The 11,996-nt window shown below is 43.5% G+C and overlaps 1 long non-coding RNA gene across 1 annotated transcript; it reads left to right on the top strand.

The window, feature by feature from the left end:
* Positions 1-565: 565 nt before the first annotated feature.
* Positions 566-10,807, top strand: LOC103177288. The gene is made up of 3 exons (XR_006085453.1): positions 566-595; positions 6,659-6,837; positions 10,153-10,807. It is a non-coding gene; the product is annotated as an uncharacterized LOC103177288 (long non-coding RNA).
* The last annotated feature ends 1,189 nt before the right edge of the window (positions 10,808-11,996 follow it).

The following is an 11,996-nucleotide window of genomic DNA, read 5'->3' as shown; positions in this document are numbered from 1 at the left end:
CGGTCACCCCCCTCCCCTCCCTTCTCCCCCCCCCACCCACCGATCCCAGCTCGGGTCTGAAATGCTGTACACTGTCCAGCGCCTTGGGACGTGCTCCCGAAGTGGAAGGCACTATACAAATGTAATCTTGTTGTTGTTGTTGTAGATCTCATCCAATTTTGCTTCTGGGAGACCAAGTATAAACTTTATTGTATTTTCAAGTTATTCTCCACTTCATTGATTGAATAAAAATAATAATAATCCTTGCATTTGATATAGCGCCTTCTCACGTCTTTGAGATGTCTCAAAGCGCTTCACAGAATTACTGTAAAGTGAATTGACTATATATCTTGTGGCCGAAACTCAGCAGCACAGCAGTATCCCACAAATAGTTGTGGATTGAGTGACCAAATTATTATTATTATTGTTTTTTTTTAAGCGATTATTACCATGGAAGTGATCTGCCAATCGATTAACAACCGGATTCCTACTTCCTGATAGGTAAACAGAGCGTGTGGCGTAAGAAAACTTTGGCCCTGCCGTGAATCAAACCCAGGTCTTCTCTCTTGCGAGGCGAGCGCTCTAACCACTAAGCTACAGGTCTCCAAAATATGTTGTAAGTTTGGGGATAGAGTGGCTAATGGCGTTATTTATTATTTGTCCAGCAATGCATAAGACATCACACAATGTGGATTTCGATGGATTAGTCTTCTTACAGTTGGATGATGCCCCCGGCTGTGAGAACTGAATTCCATGGGTTGTCCCAGATACCTTTTCTCAACCCATGATTCTCAGTTCTGCAGCTTGGAAGCTTTTTCATCTCCAAACACAGTGAAGATAGTAAAAGTGGACAGAGTGGTGAGAGAAAGCAGAATCATGGCACTTCGAAGGTAAGTGATCAAAAAAAGGCTATCATGGGGATTAAATACTCAACAGTTTCCAGATTTATTTTATTAGCAGTACAATATTAAAATGTCAAAGCAATTAGCCCTCACAGTTATTTTACCGTTTGAAACAGCTCAGTTTAAATTAACACTCTACCTTTTTTATTAAGGTTATTAATGTAGATATTTCTGTATATATTGAGATTTTGTGCAAAGTAAGATGCTTTTGCTTTATGTATAAGAACTGAGGCTATTAGAGAAACAACAACAACAAAATTACATTTATGGAGCGCCTTTCACGTCGGGAGGACGTCCCAAAGCGCTGAACAGTCAGATGTCGGGGCCCGGTATGGGGGAGGGGTGATGTAGTGGTGAGGGAAGGCAGAGAGGTGGGAGGGAGACCAAAGGCACGGTCGAAGGGAAGGGTCTTGAGACCGACCTTGAAGGAGGCAAGGGAGGAAGCGAGGCCAAGGGACCATGGGATGGAGTTCCAGAGTGTGGGGGCAGAGAGGCCGAAAGCCCGGCCACCGATGGTAGGGTGGGTCGGGTGGAAGACATGGAGTAGGCCGGAGCCTGATGAACGGAGGGAGCGGGCAGATTGGTAGGGAGTCAGCAGGTCAGAGAGGTAGGAGGGGACAAGGCCAGGGATGGCCTTAAAGGTGAGGACGACGATCTTGAACTCGATCCTCTGGGGGATGGGGAGCCAGTGGAGTCGGGTGAGGGTGGGAGTGATGGGGTCACGGAGCCTGGTGCTCGAGAGTACACGAGCTTCAGAGTTTTGGATGATCTGCAGCTTGTGAAGGGAAGAGTTGGGAAGGCCGATGAGGAGGGAGTTCCCGTAATCAAGCCTTGAGGTGACGAATGCGTGAGTGAGGGTTTCGGCAGCCTGAGGGGTGAGGCAGTGGCGGAGTCTGGCAATGTTGTGGAGGTGGTGGTAGGCAGAGCCGGTCATGGTGCAGATGTGGGGGAGAAAGGAAAGTTCAGGGTCAAACAAGACACCCAGGTCCCTGTATGTATGTATGATCTGGAGCAATGGTACATCTTCACCTATTAACTGCCTGTAGACATAAGTGACAGATACACTTCTCAGGTGACAGCAATCTCAATTGGGTAATTTCATCAATTTTGAACAGCTATTCACTGACCTCACAGCAATTTTGAGGTTAAAATACAACAATGTTAGGGCCTAGGAACTGAAATATAATTTAAAGTAGTAACAACAGCCTTGACGGCTCTGTGATCTGGATGATTTACTGAAACAGAAAGGCGGGAAAGGATCACGTGGGCCCTGGAGGGAGAACCTACTGTTACATTGAAAGGGGAGATTGAAAAGGAGGGGAAAAGTGTCAATGCAATACATTGGAAAGGGGAGGAGTTAGGACAATATAAAAGGAGGGGAGTTTGCTGAACTCGGAGTCGCTATCACCTTATGTGTTATCAAAGAGATACGTTTCTGACCTGAGAGCTTTGCCTCCAGGTCAAAACTGTTTTTTTCTTTGTTAACTAACCTTGGGTAAAACCTGCTAATGTCATAGTTTAGTGTCAGGGTATTTTCTATTCCTTAAATTTGCGACAGTTATCATGTTCCTGGTAGTGTGAGTTAAACATAGGGTTAAGGACCAATAAAACACTGTTGAGTTTTCTATACAATGCTTCTCCATTCTCTATAAAAATCAAGGAGGGAGGAAACACAAGCAGGTTATTGCTGAAGTCAGCTGTCTGGAAGTGCAAAGGACGCAGATGAATGCATCCTTTTGTTGCACAATAAGGTATTGGGTTTACCTGTAATCGTGTGTATATATTAATAATAATCCTTGCATTTAATATAGTGCCTTATAACACCTTCAAGACATCTCAAAGCGCTTCACAGAATATACTGTACAGTGAATTGACTATATTTTGTGGGCAAAATGCAGCAACCAATTGAACACAGCTCACAGGTTTTGAACCTACGAACTTCTAACCCAGAGGCAAGAGTGCTATCAGGCTGGCACTATGGATACCTATAATAACCTTTTATCGATTGCAATACCCCAACAAGAAGCTGCTCCAAGGTGCTGACCGTACTTTGTACAATAAAAATATATTTTGGACTCGGACATGCACTTGAGAAATGTAACTTCATCTCAGCTCAACAAAAACCAAGCAATAAAATATCTGTGTGAAAAGCAAGCAGAAAGTAGCAACTTCTATGAGTGTTGAGAGTGTGTGCCTAACCACTAGCCTGGACTATGCTGTAAAGATCAGGTATTAATCCAGTAACAGATGATAACCAATTGGACCACAGTAGTTATTTTCAACATCGACATTTGCATTGATCTAAAACCAAAATATTGTTGACATTTTAAAGGGAAAAAACCCAATCTGATTTGTCAGATTGATAACAACACATTAAGCTACTTTCATAGCTCCTGAAATGTATTTTTTGCATCTTTAAAAGGTTGACCGTCAGCAAGCCACTCTGGTGGTTATCAGTTCAAAGGCAAGGCAAATTCTCAACGGTTGTTACCAGAGATTAGCAGAAACCTCAAAAGGAAATGATTCACTGACCTGCTTTCATAGGCAGTTGTTAGAAAGCCACATAGGAATCATATCTGGGCTAGCAGCTCAAGACGTCCGATGGCAGTGTTTGCTCTGCAATTTATAATTTTACACAGCCCGACCTCCATTTGGCAAAGGAGACATTTTGAATAGTGAGAAACAAACTGATGTCCATCTGAGTCATCAGTAGATCGAATGGCCAGCTTCATCACAGCGTGAAGTCAGCATAAACCTGTCTGTACCAGGAGGAAGGAGAAATTGTACTGAACAGCAGAACCAAAGAACACGGCCTGCGATTGAAGCAGCTTAAATTCAAAACAAATCTGCAGAAACATTACTTCAATGAGTGAATAGTAAATGTAGCTTAGTGGTTAGAGTATTCACCTCGCAAGTGAGAGATCTGGGTTCGATTCCCGGGCAACAACAAGATTACATTTGTATAGTGCCTTTCACATCGGGAGGATGTCCCAAGGCGCTGGGGCAGGGCAAAATGTTGGGCAAGTTTCCTTACTCCACTCTGTTTACCGAGCAGTATGTAGGAACCTGGTTGTTAGTCGAATGGCAGATCACTTTTCCGGGGGTAAGAATTGCTTCAAATAAAAAAAAAGGTCACTTCAATCCACGACTGTTTTGGGACACTGCTGTACGCAATTGGCTGCCGCGTTTCGCCTACAAAATGTACCGTCAATTCACTTTACAGTATACTCTGTGAAGCGCTTTAAGAGGTCTTGAAGATGTGATAAGGTGCTATATCAAATGTAAGGATTATTATTTATTATTGTGGAACAGGTGGTTGATTTTTTATTAATATGAAACAGCATTGATTCAAGAACGAATTAGATAAATTTCTGCTACGAAATAATATCTCGGGATACAGTATAGTTTGGTACATGACATGTGCAAGTGCCTGCCAGGATAGTGGAAGACAAACTGGATGGTCGACTGTCACCTAGCAAGTTCTTATGTTCTAAATTCCCACTATATTCCTTTTCAATTAATACAGAAGCACCGACTCCAGTTGCCAAATTAATGGTTCAAATTAATGACAAACAAATGTTTGTCCGATCTCAGGTAAAACAAATCTTCTGTTTTAATTCCATTTTGATGGGAAATGTAGCTTTAAAGCAAAAATGACTATTCTCATGCTGTCATCTCCAGCATCTCACCTGCAAATTGATCCAATCAGAAATCCAATTTGACACAGTGGAGCAAATCACCGATTCACCACATTGTCAATATGACTGGTGTATTTTATAACACTTATATATAAAACTATATAATAGTTTTCTTTTTGGCTCAGCTCCTTTTTAATTACACTTTATTTAAGTATGGATATAAATATCAGGTGTCCACTTGGCTCAGGTGGTAGAACTCATCACCTCTGGGTCATAAATATTGTGGGTTCAGTCCCTACGTCAGAATTCATAATGCATGACTTTGCAATACAGTGCTAGGGATGTGTTGCATTGTTGAAGGTCCTGTATTTCAACTCAGATATTAAACCAAGTTCCTGTCTGCCTGTTCAACTGGACATTAAGGAACCCAGAGCACTATTTAAAAAGAAGAGTTTCGCACGATGACCTGACCAATGATCCCCCAGATAAAATTGGTTATTCACTTCATTGGCTTTTTGTGGGGAATGGTTGTGCACAAATGGCTGCATTTGCCTAGAAATTACAGTAAATCCTGTGAGGCTTGTTGAGACATTCCCTCGATGTGAAAGGCACTGGATCGAATGCAAGAATGATTATTATTTAAACAAAAGAAATGGGTAAACAGTGAGTATAGTATTCAGAATGTACATATTGGTGCTGCCAAGCATTTTTCCTCTTATTATATTCACAGTTTATTTACATCACTGTTTGAGCTGTGGCATGAAAGCAGCCAGTTCTTGGGAATACAGAACTAAAAAAGGAGAATGATGTAAATAGATCAGATGTTTATTGATTACTGAACTGGTGAAATAAATAATCATTGCAGGTCTAACACTCGGCCTTTTTAATCGGAAGGCCAATGTAAGCTCTTTGTGCATCAGCCTGACTCAGTGGTAGCATTCTCTCTCCTGAGTCAGAAGGTTGTAACAGAGACTCGAAGGCAACACTGAACAGATACAACAGATGTTTTATTAACAAAAGACAGATTAGTTTTGTGGGCATTTGGCCAACATATGCAGCCAATTCACTTTACGGTATATTCTGTGAAGCACTTCGAGACGTGTCTCTGCCTCCACCCTCAACTTCAGGACTACTGGCGTCCTGACCGACAGCCTGTCCAACATCAAGTCCTGGACGAGGGACAACTTCCTCCAGCTGAACATCAGCAAGACCGAGGCCTTTCTGATTGGCTCGCGCCAGCGCCTCCGCACCTCGGGCGCTGGCAGCATCAGCAATCACGGCTGCACACTCAACCTCACTAAGCCAGTCAGGAACCTGGGTATCTTGTTTGACCCTGAACTGTGTTTCTCCCCCACATCCACGCCATGACCGGCGCTGTCTACCATCACCGCCGCAACACTGCTAGACTCCGCCACTGCCTCACCCTCAGGCTGCCGAAACCCTCACCCATGTATTTGGCACATCAAGGCTCGATTATGGAAACTCCTTCCTCATCAGCCTTCCCAACTCTTCCCTTCACAAGCTGCAGATCATCCAAAACTCTGCAGCTCATGTACTCTCGCGCACCGGGCTTCGTGATCCCATCACTCCCACCCTCAGCCGACTCCACTGGCTCCCCATCCCCCAAAAGATCGAATTCAAGATCCTCATCCTCACCTTTAAGGCCATCCCTGGCCTTGCCCCCTCTTACCTCTCTGACCTGCTGACTCCCTACCAAACTGCCCACTCCCTCTGTTCAGCGGGCTCCAGTCTGCTCCATGTCTCCCGCCCGACCCACCCATCGGTGACCGGGCTTTCAGCCCCCCTCCCCCACACTCTGGAACTCCATCCCACCATCCCTTCACCTCGCTTCCTCCCTTGCCCTTGCCTCTTCAAGGCCGGTCTCAAAGACCCTCCTCTTCGATCGTGCCTTTGCTCGCTCTCCCATCTCTCTGTCTTCCCTCACCCCTACCCCAGCCCTCCTCCATGCTCGGGTCCTGACCCCTGATTGTCCAGTGCCTTGGGACGTCCTCCCAACGTGAAGAGCTCTCTATAAATGTAATTTTGTTGTTGTTGTTGTCTCGAAGATGTGATAAGGTGCTATATCAAATGCAAGGATTATTATTATTAGAGATATATGTCTGTCTATCTTACTTCCAGGCCAAATATACACAACAATGAAACAGATACAACACGATTCAACAACAGACTGTGATAACTGACAGCAAATAATAATGATGGTGAAAATAATGATAAAGACCAATCTTGACGTGGAGGTCGTCCCCCTTAAGTTAGACACTGCAATATTAAAACTTTGGCTGAGAGCCGGCGACCACGAGGTAAGCCACACCTCCTCCTTAAATAAGCAAATGGCTCCTCCCATTACACAAAGTATCAGCATGGGTTTTTCCCCACTCCACCTCTTCCCCTCCTCTGTCTTTTCTCTGCAGACTGCTCGGTGCTACCTTCCCTTCCACTTTGGGCAACCTGGTGAATTACACATGAGTGTCCTGCTCCCTCTGCGCCACCACTAGCCCCCCAAAGTCGCCATGCACGTGGGCTAACCATGCCCCACTAACCGCCTGCCTCAAGTCTCGGCGTAGACATCTTGGCTGCCACCCCAGACATGAGCGGTCCTTCCCCCAAAATGCCCCCATCCCTGCAACTCTCCTGCTCTGTCCTTCTCTCTATCCATCCTCCTTGCCTCCCATCCCCACTTGACAGTCCCACAGCCTCCCTCTGCTCCAGCCCGGGAATCCTCTGCCGGCCCCACCGTGACACTCGGCATTGGTTGTCCAGCAGCAGTCACACTGACTGCGCCGTTCCCCACTATCACCTCAAGCCCCGCCGGACCTTCAAAATGTCCGCTCCCTCTGCAACAGGGCTGTGACCAGCAGTGGCCTCATCATTGATGAAAATATCGACATCATGGCCCTCACTGAAACCTGGATCACCCCAGGCAACACCTTCATCCTCACTGAGGCCATCCGGCTATACCCCACATCCCAATCACCGTGGCAGTGGTATGACCCTCATCTCCAGGACTTCACTTGCTCTATCCTCTTACTCCTCTGGCTCATTCCCTTCATTCGAACACCTTATACTCTACCATCCCTCTATTCTTTCCCTTAAAATTTTCCTCATTTACCACCCTCCCAAAACCTCCCCCACCTTCATCTCTGACATCTACACCCTCCTAGCTTCCCTCTGCCTCTGTTCTGAAAGCCTCCTCATCCTCAGTGACTTCAACCTTATTTAAGACCCTAGATTAGTGTTTCCATAGCTGCTCGCAAACACCATGTTTGTCTTGTTTGAGGACTTAATCCTCTTAAACAGGCAGACAACCCCCAACATATAGATTAGTAATATTAATATATAAATATTAATATTTACAATATATTATACAATTATACAGGCCAGATTATGCAAAAATCGAGTAACCATGACATGAAAAAATCATTGTTACTTTTACTTACCTGCCCGTACCCTCCGTTCCTCTGGCTCCGGTCTGCTCCACATCCCCCGCCCCAACCAACCTACCATCGGTGGCCGGGCCTTCAGCCTCTCAACCCCTAGGCTCTGGAACTCCATCCCCCAGTGCCTTCGCCGCCTCCTCCCTTTCCTCCTTCAAGGCTGGTCTCAAGACCTTTCTCTTTGACCGTGCCTTCAGCTCCACTCTCCACTCTCTATCCCCTCCTCGCTCACTCCCTTCCCTCCCCTTGACCATTTCCCCCCAAGGCTTGGGTCCTGACCCAACTGTCCAGCGCCTTGGGATGTCCTCCCGATGTGAAAGGCGCTCTATAAATGAAATCTTGTTGTTGTTAACATCTTTTACCATGAACTTTGCTCATTATCAGAACGTTACATAAAATTGCATATTTTTATGCAAAATATTTCATGTTACAGTACAGTACTGAAGCAGAACATTTGGCCCAACTAGTCCATTGTATTAATACTCGATATGAGCCTCCACCCATTTTAATCCCTCCTCTCCCTCTCCTATATCCCCTTATTCCCTTCTCTTTCCTGTATTGTATATATTAAGTTTAACCTTAAATGCAATGACAATAATAGTAATAATAATACTTGCATTTGATGTAGCACTTTTCACGTCTTCTAGACGTCTCAAATCGCTTCACAGAATAGACTGTAAAGGGAATTGACTGTATATTTGTGGACGAAACGCAACAGCCAATTGCACACAACAGTATCCCACAAAGAGTCGTGGATTAAAGTGACCAATTTATTATTATTTTTTCTTGAGGGATTATTATCAGGCGTGTGGAGTAAGGAAACCTGCCCAAGGTGATGAAATGAACACAGATTATTTCCACTGTTTGGTGAGTCAGTAACAAGAGGGCACACATTTAAAATAATCACAAAAACAAACACAATAAATGCCTGACTCACAGGTGAAATTTTCTGCCACCAACATTTTGTTTGAGATAGAGTTACGTTCTTTTAATGGGGAATTAGATGCTTATTGAAGGACATTTAAAGGCGTTGGGGGAAACGAGCAGTAGAATGGGATTAGATTAGATGGCTCATGCAGAGCAAGACAGCAGCATAGATTTCAAAAGGACCAAATGACCTGTTTTTGTTCTGTAATCTTTGATTCTATGCTCTCTTCTTGTACTTGAAAACCACGATGGAAAAGTACTACAGTGTCTAGATTTATTTTCCATTACTAAAATCGCGACACAGGGACTCCAACCCACGACAAGTATTAATTTGACTCCTCCTGAGCTTCTCAAACCTGTGACTACTTGACGTTTCTCAGACACTCAAACCCTGAGAGTAGCAATATATTACTGTATCATTGTTTTAAGATAGTTCACATGAATAATGCTTACGTAGGTAAAGAGAGATCAAGGTTGAGAAGGGAAACCGAAAAATGTAATACTAATGTATGAAATTATGTAGGTTTGTTTATGCGTATATGTTAAAAAAAGCTAATCCCTGCATTTTTTTTGCCATTTTTGATACAAATCAGCAGTTTTAAGAAATAAAATAAAGTTTTAAGTGAAATACCCAAGTGTACGTGAGTGGGGGGTTGAGGAGAAAGAAAACCATGAACAATCTCTGAAAGAGAACATGACCCTGCAGCAAAAGGCCAAAGGAGAACATAGAAATACAGATTCAGCAAATAAGGTTAGATTGGCTGAGATGAATTGTGACTTACATTGGATCAAATTGTCTGGAAATGGAACAATTACAGCCATTTTCCAGTCTGCAGTGAAACTTGCATTCACTGTCATCTCTTTGAGGCAATCAACTGTGGACAAACAGTAGGTAATCAGTGTGTCACACAGCATCAGGGAAATTTAAATCCTTCTGAAAATGTTTAATATTTTTTATTACTAGGAATTCCTATTGTATAAACTGTTCTCTTTTCCACCACCTTATCTGAATCGACATGATTGACAGATGCAACAATGCCTATGCTCCAATACCAGATGCTGCCTCAGACTGGAGATCTGAGTGCCTGTTGCAGAGAACTAGGTAGCTCTAGTCTCAGACTCACCATGAGGTAAAATAGCAAAAAGGTCAGTTGAAAGCAATCTCATCTTGCAGTAACACACCTCCAGTTAAGTGATCAGGGAATGTCACAGGCTACAAGTTAACAATTGGATTTTGTCACTTACCTCTTGCAGCTGAGAGTATCACTTGAAGCCACAGAGAACAACCCATCTCCTCTGAACTAATCTGAAGACTCTTTTATTGATGCGGGCAATGCAACAAATCAAGCTGAATTTGCCAGCTCCCTCCCGAAGCAATCTTTCCAACTAAACAGATCTCAACTCAAAAATTACAGACCTTTGTGAAGTTACAAAGGAGGAAGTACAAGACAAAATTAGTAAAATTATATAAGTTGTTACTGACTTATATCCCCGGCTTGACTCACGTGCCGTCTTGACTTCGCTGGACTTCCCAACTCTTCCCAACTCCACAAGCTGCAGATTATTCAAAACTCTGCAGCTCGTGTCCTCTCCCACACCAAGCTCTGTGAACCAATCACCCCTGTCCTTGCCCAGATTCACCGGCTCCCCATTCCTCAGAGAATCAAGTACAAAATCCTTGTTCTAACCTTCAAAGCTTTCCATGGTCTTGCTCCCACCTACCTCTCTGACCTCCTAACCCTATATCAGCCTGTCCAATCCCTCTACCCGGCGGACACCGGCCTGCTTCAGGTCCCTCCACTTCCTGCTCCACTATTGGTGGTCGGGGATTCAGCATCTCTATCCCCACATTCTGGAGCAATATCCCGCAATCCCTCCGTCTCACCGCCTCTTACCTCCTTCAAGTCACGTCTAAAGACCTTCCTCTTCAGCCACCCTCCAACCCACACCCTCTCTGCCCTCCATCCTTCCTGACCCCAACTCCCAGTTCGGGTTCAAAAAACCCTGACTGTCCAGCTCCCTGGGACATCTTTCCAAAGTGAAGGGCGATATACAAATGTAATTTGTTGTTGTTGTTATGCAATAAAAACTAGAATAAAATTACTCAAATAATTATTACATTTCATTGTCTTATTTTTAAGTCTTATAGTTTACCATTAAAGGTCTTGTGTTTTATCAAGTCAAAACTAATTATTGTGGGTATTAGAATGTTAGAAAACAAATTCAATCATTTCTCTAGTTAAAGGGAAGCAAATATGGTGCAAAAAGCAATTTAGTATTCAGCCATAATGTACGAATGAAATGTGCTAATAATGTCCTAAAGTTACCAACATCATGTAGCCTAGCTGCATCAACTTCATATCGTAGGAAGGGCAATTGGCTTAAAGAAAGCATTTAGCAAACTACTTTAAAATAGAAAAAAAGAAGCTGCCCTTTTAAGGGAGATACAGGTTAACACGGGCAGCTGTTAAATTAACTTATGTTTCTCCGCACTATACAGTTAAATTTAGCTTTTCCTGGGGTATAATAATCCATTCAAATGAAAATCAATAAGAATAATTTGGTCACTCAATCCATGATCGTTTGTGGGACACTGCTGTGTGCAATTGGCTGCTGCGTTTCACCCACAAAATATACAGTCAATTCACTTTACAGTGTATTCTATGAAGCGCTTTGAGATGTCTCGAAGACATGATAAGGTACTATATCAAATGCCAAAGGTTATTATTATTAATATCAAATGCAAATATTATTGATTATTTATGTCATGTTTCCTGGGCATTTTTTCTCCCTTATAATAATAATCCTTGCATTTGATATAGCGCTTTTCACGTAAGGAGGACGTCCCAAAGCACTTCACAGAACACACTGTAAAGTGAATTGACTGTATATTTGTGGGCGAACGCGGCAGCCAATTGCGCACAGCAATGTCCCACAAACAGTCATATATTGAAAATTACCAATTTATTATTGTTTTGGGTTTTTGGAGGGATTATTATTAGGCGTGTGGAGTAAGGAAACTTGCCCAAGGTTTCGCCCTCTGCCTGGAATTGAACTCAGGTCTCTCGCTTGCAAAGCGAGTGCTCTAACCACTGAGC

This window comes from Callorhinchus milii, unplaced genomic scaffold, assembly GCF_018977255.1.
Source record: "Callorhinchus milii isolate IMCB2004 unplaced genomic scaffold, IMCB_Cmil_1.0 Scaffold13, whole genome shotgun sequence".
Classification (NCBI taxonomy): Eukaryota; Metazoa; Chordata; class Chondrichthyes; order Chimaeriformes; family Callorhinchidae; genus Callorhinchus; species Callorhinchus milii.
This window is presented reverse-complemented; position numbering and strand designations above follow the sequence as displayed.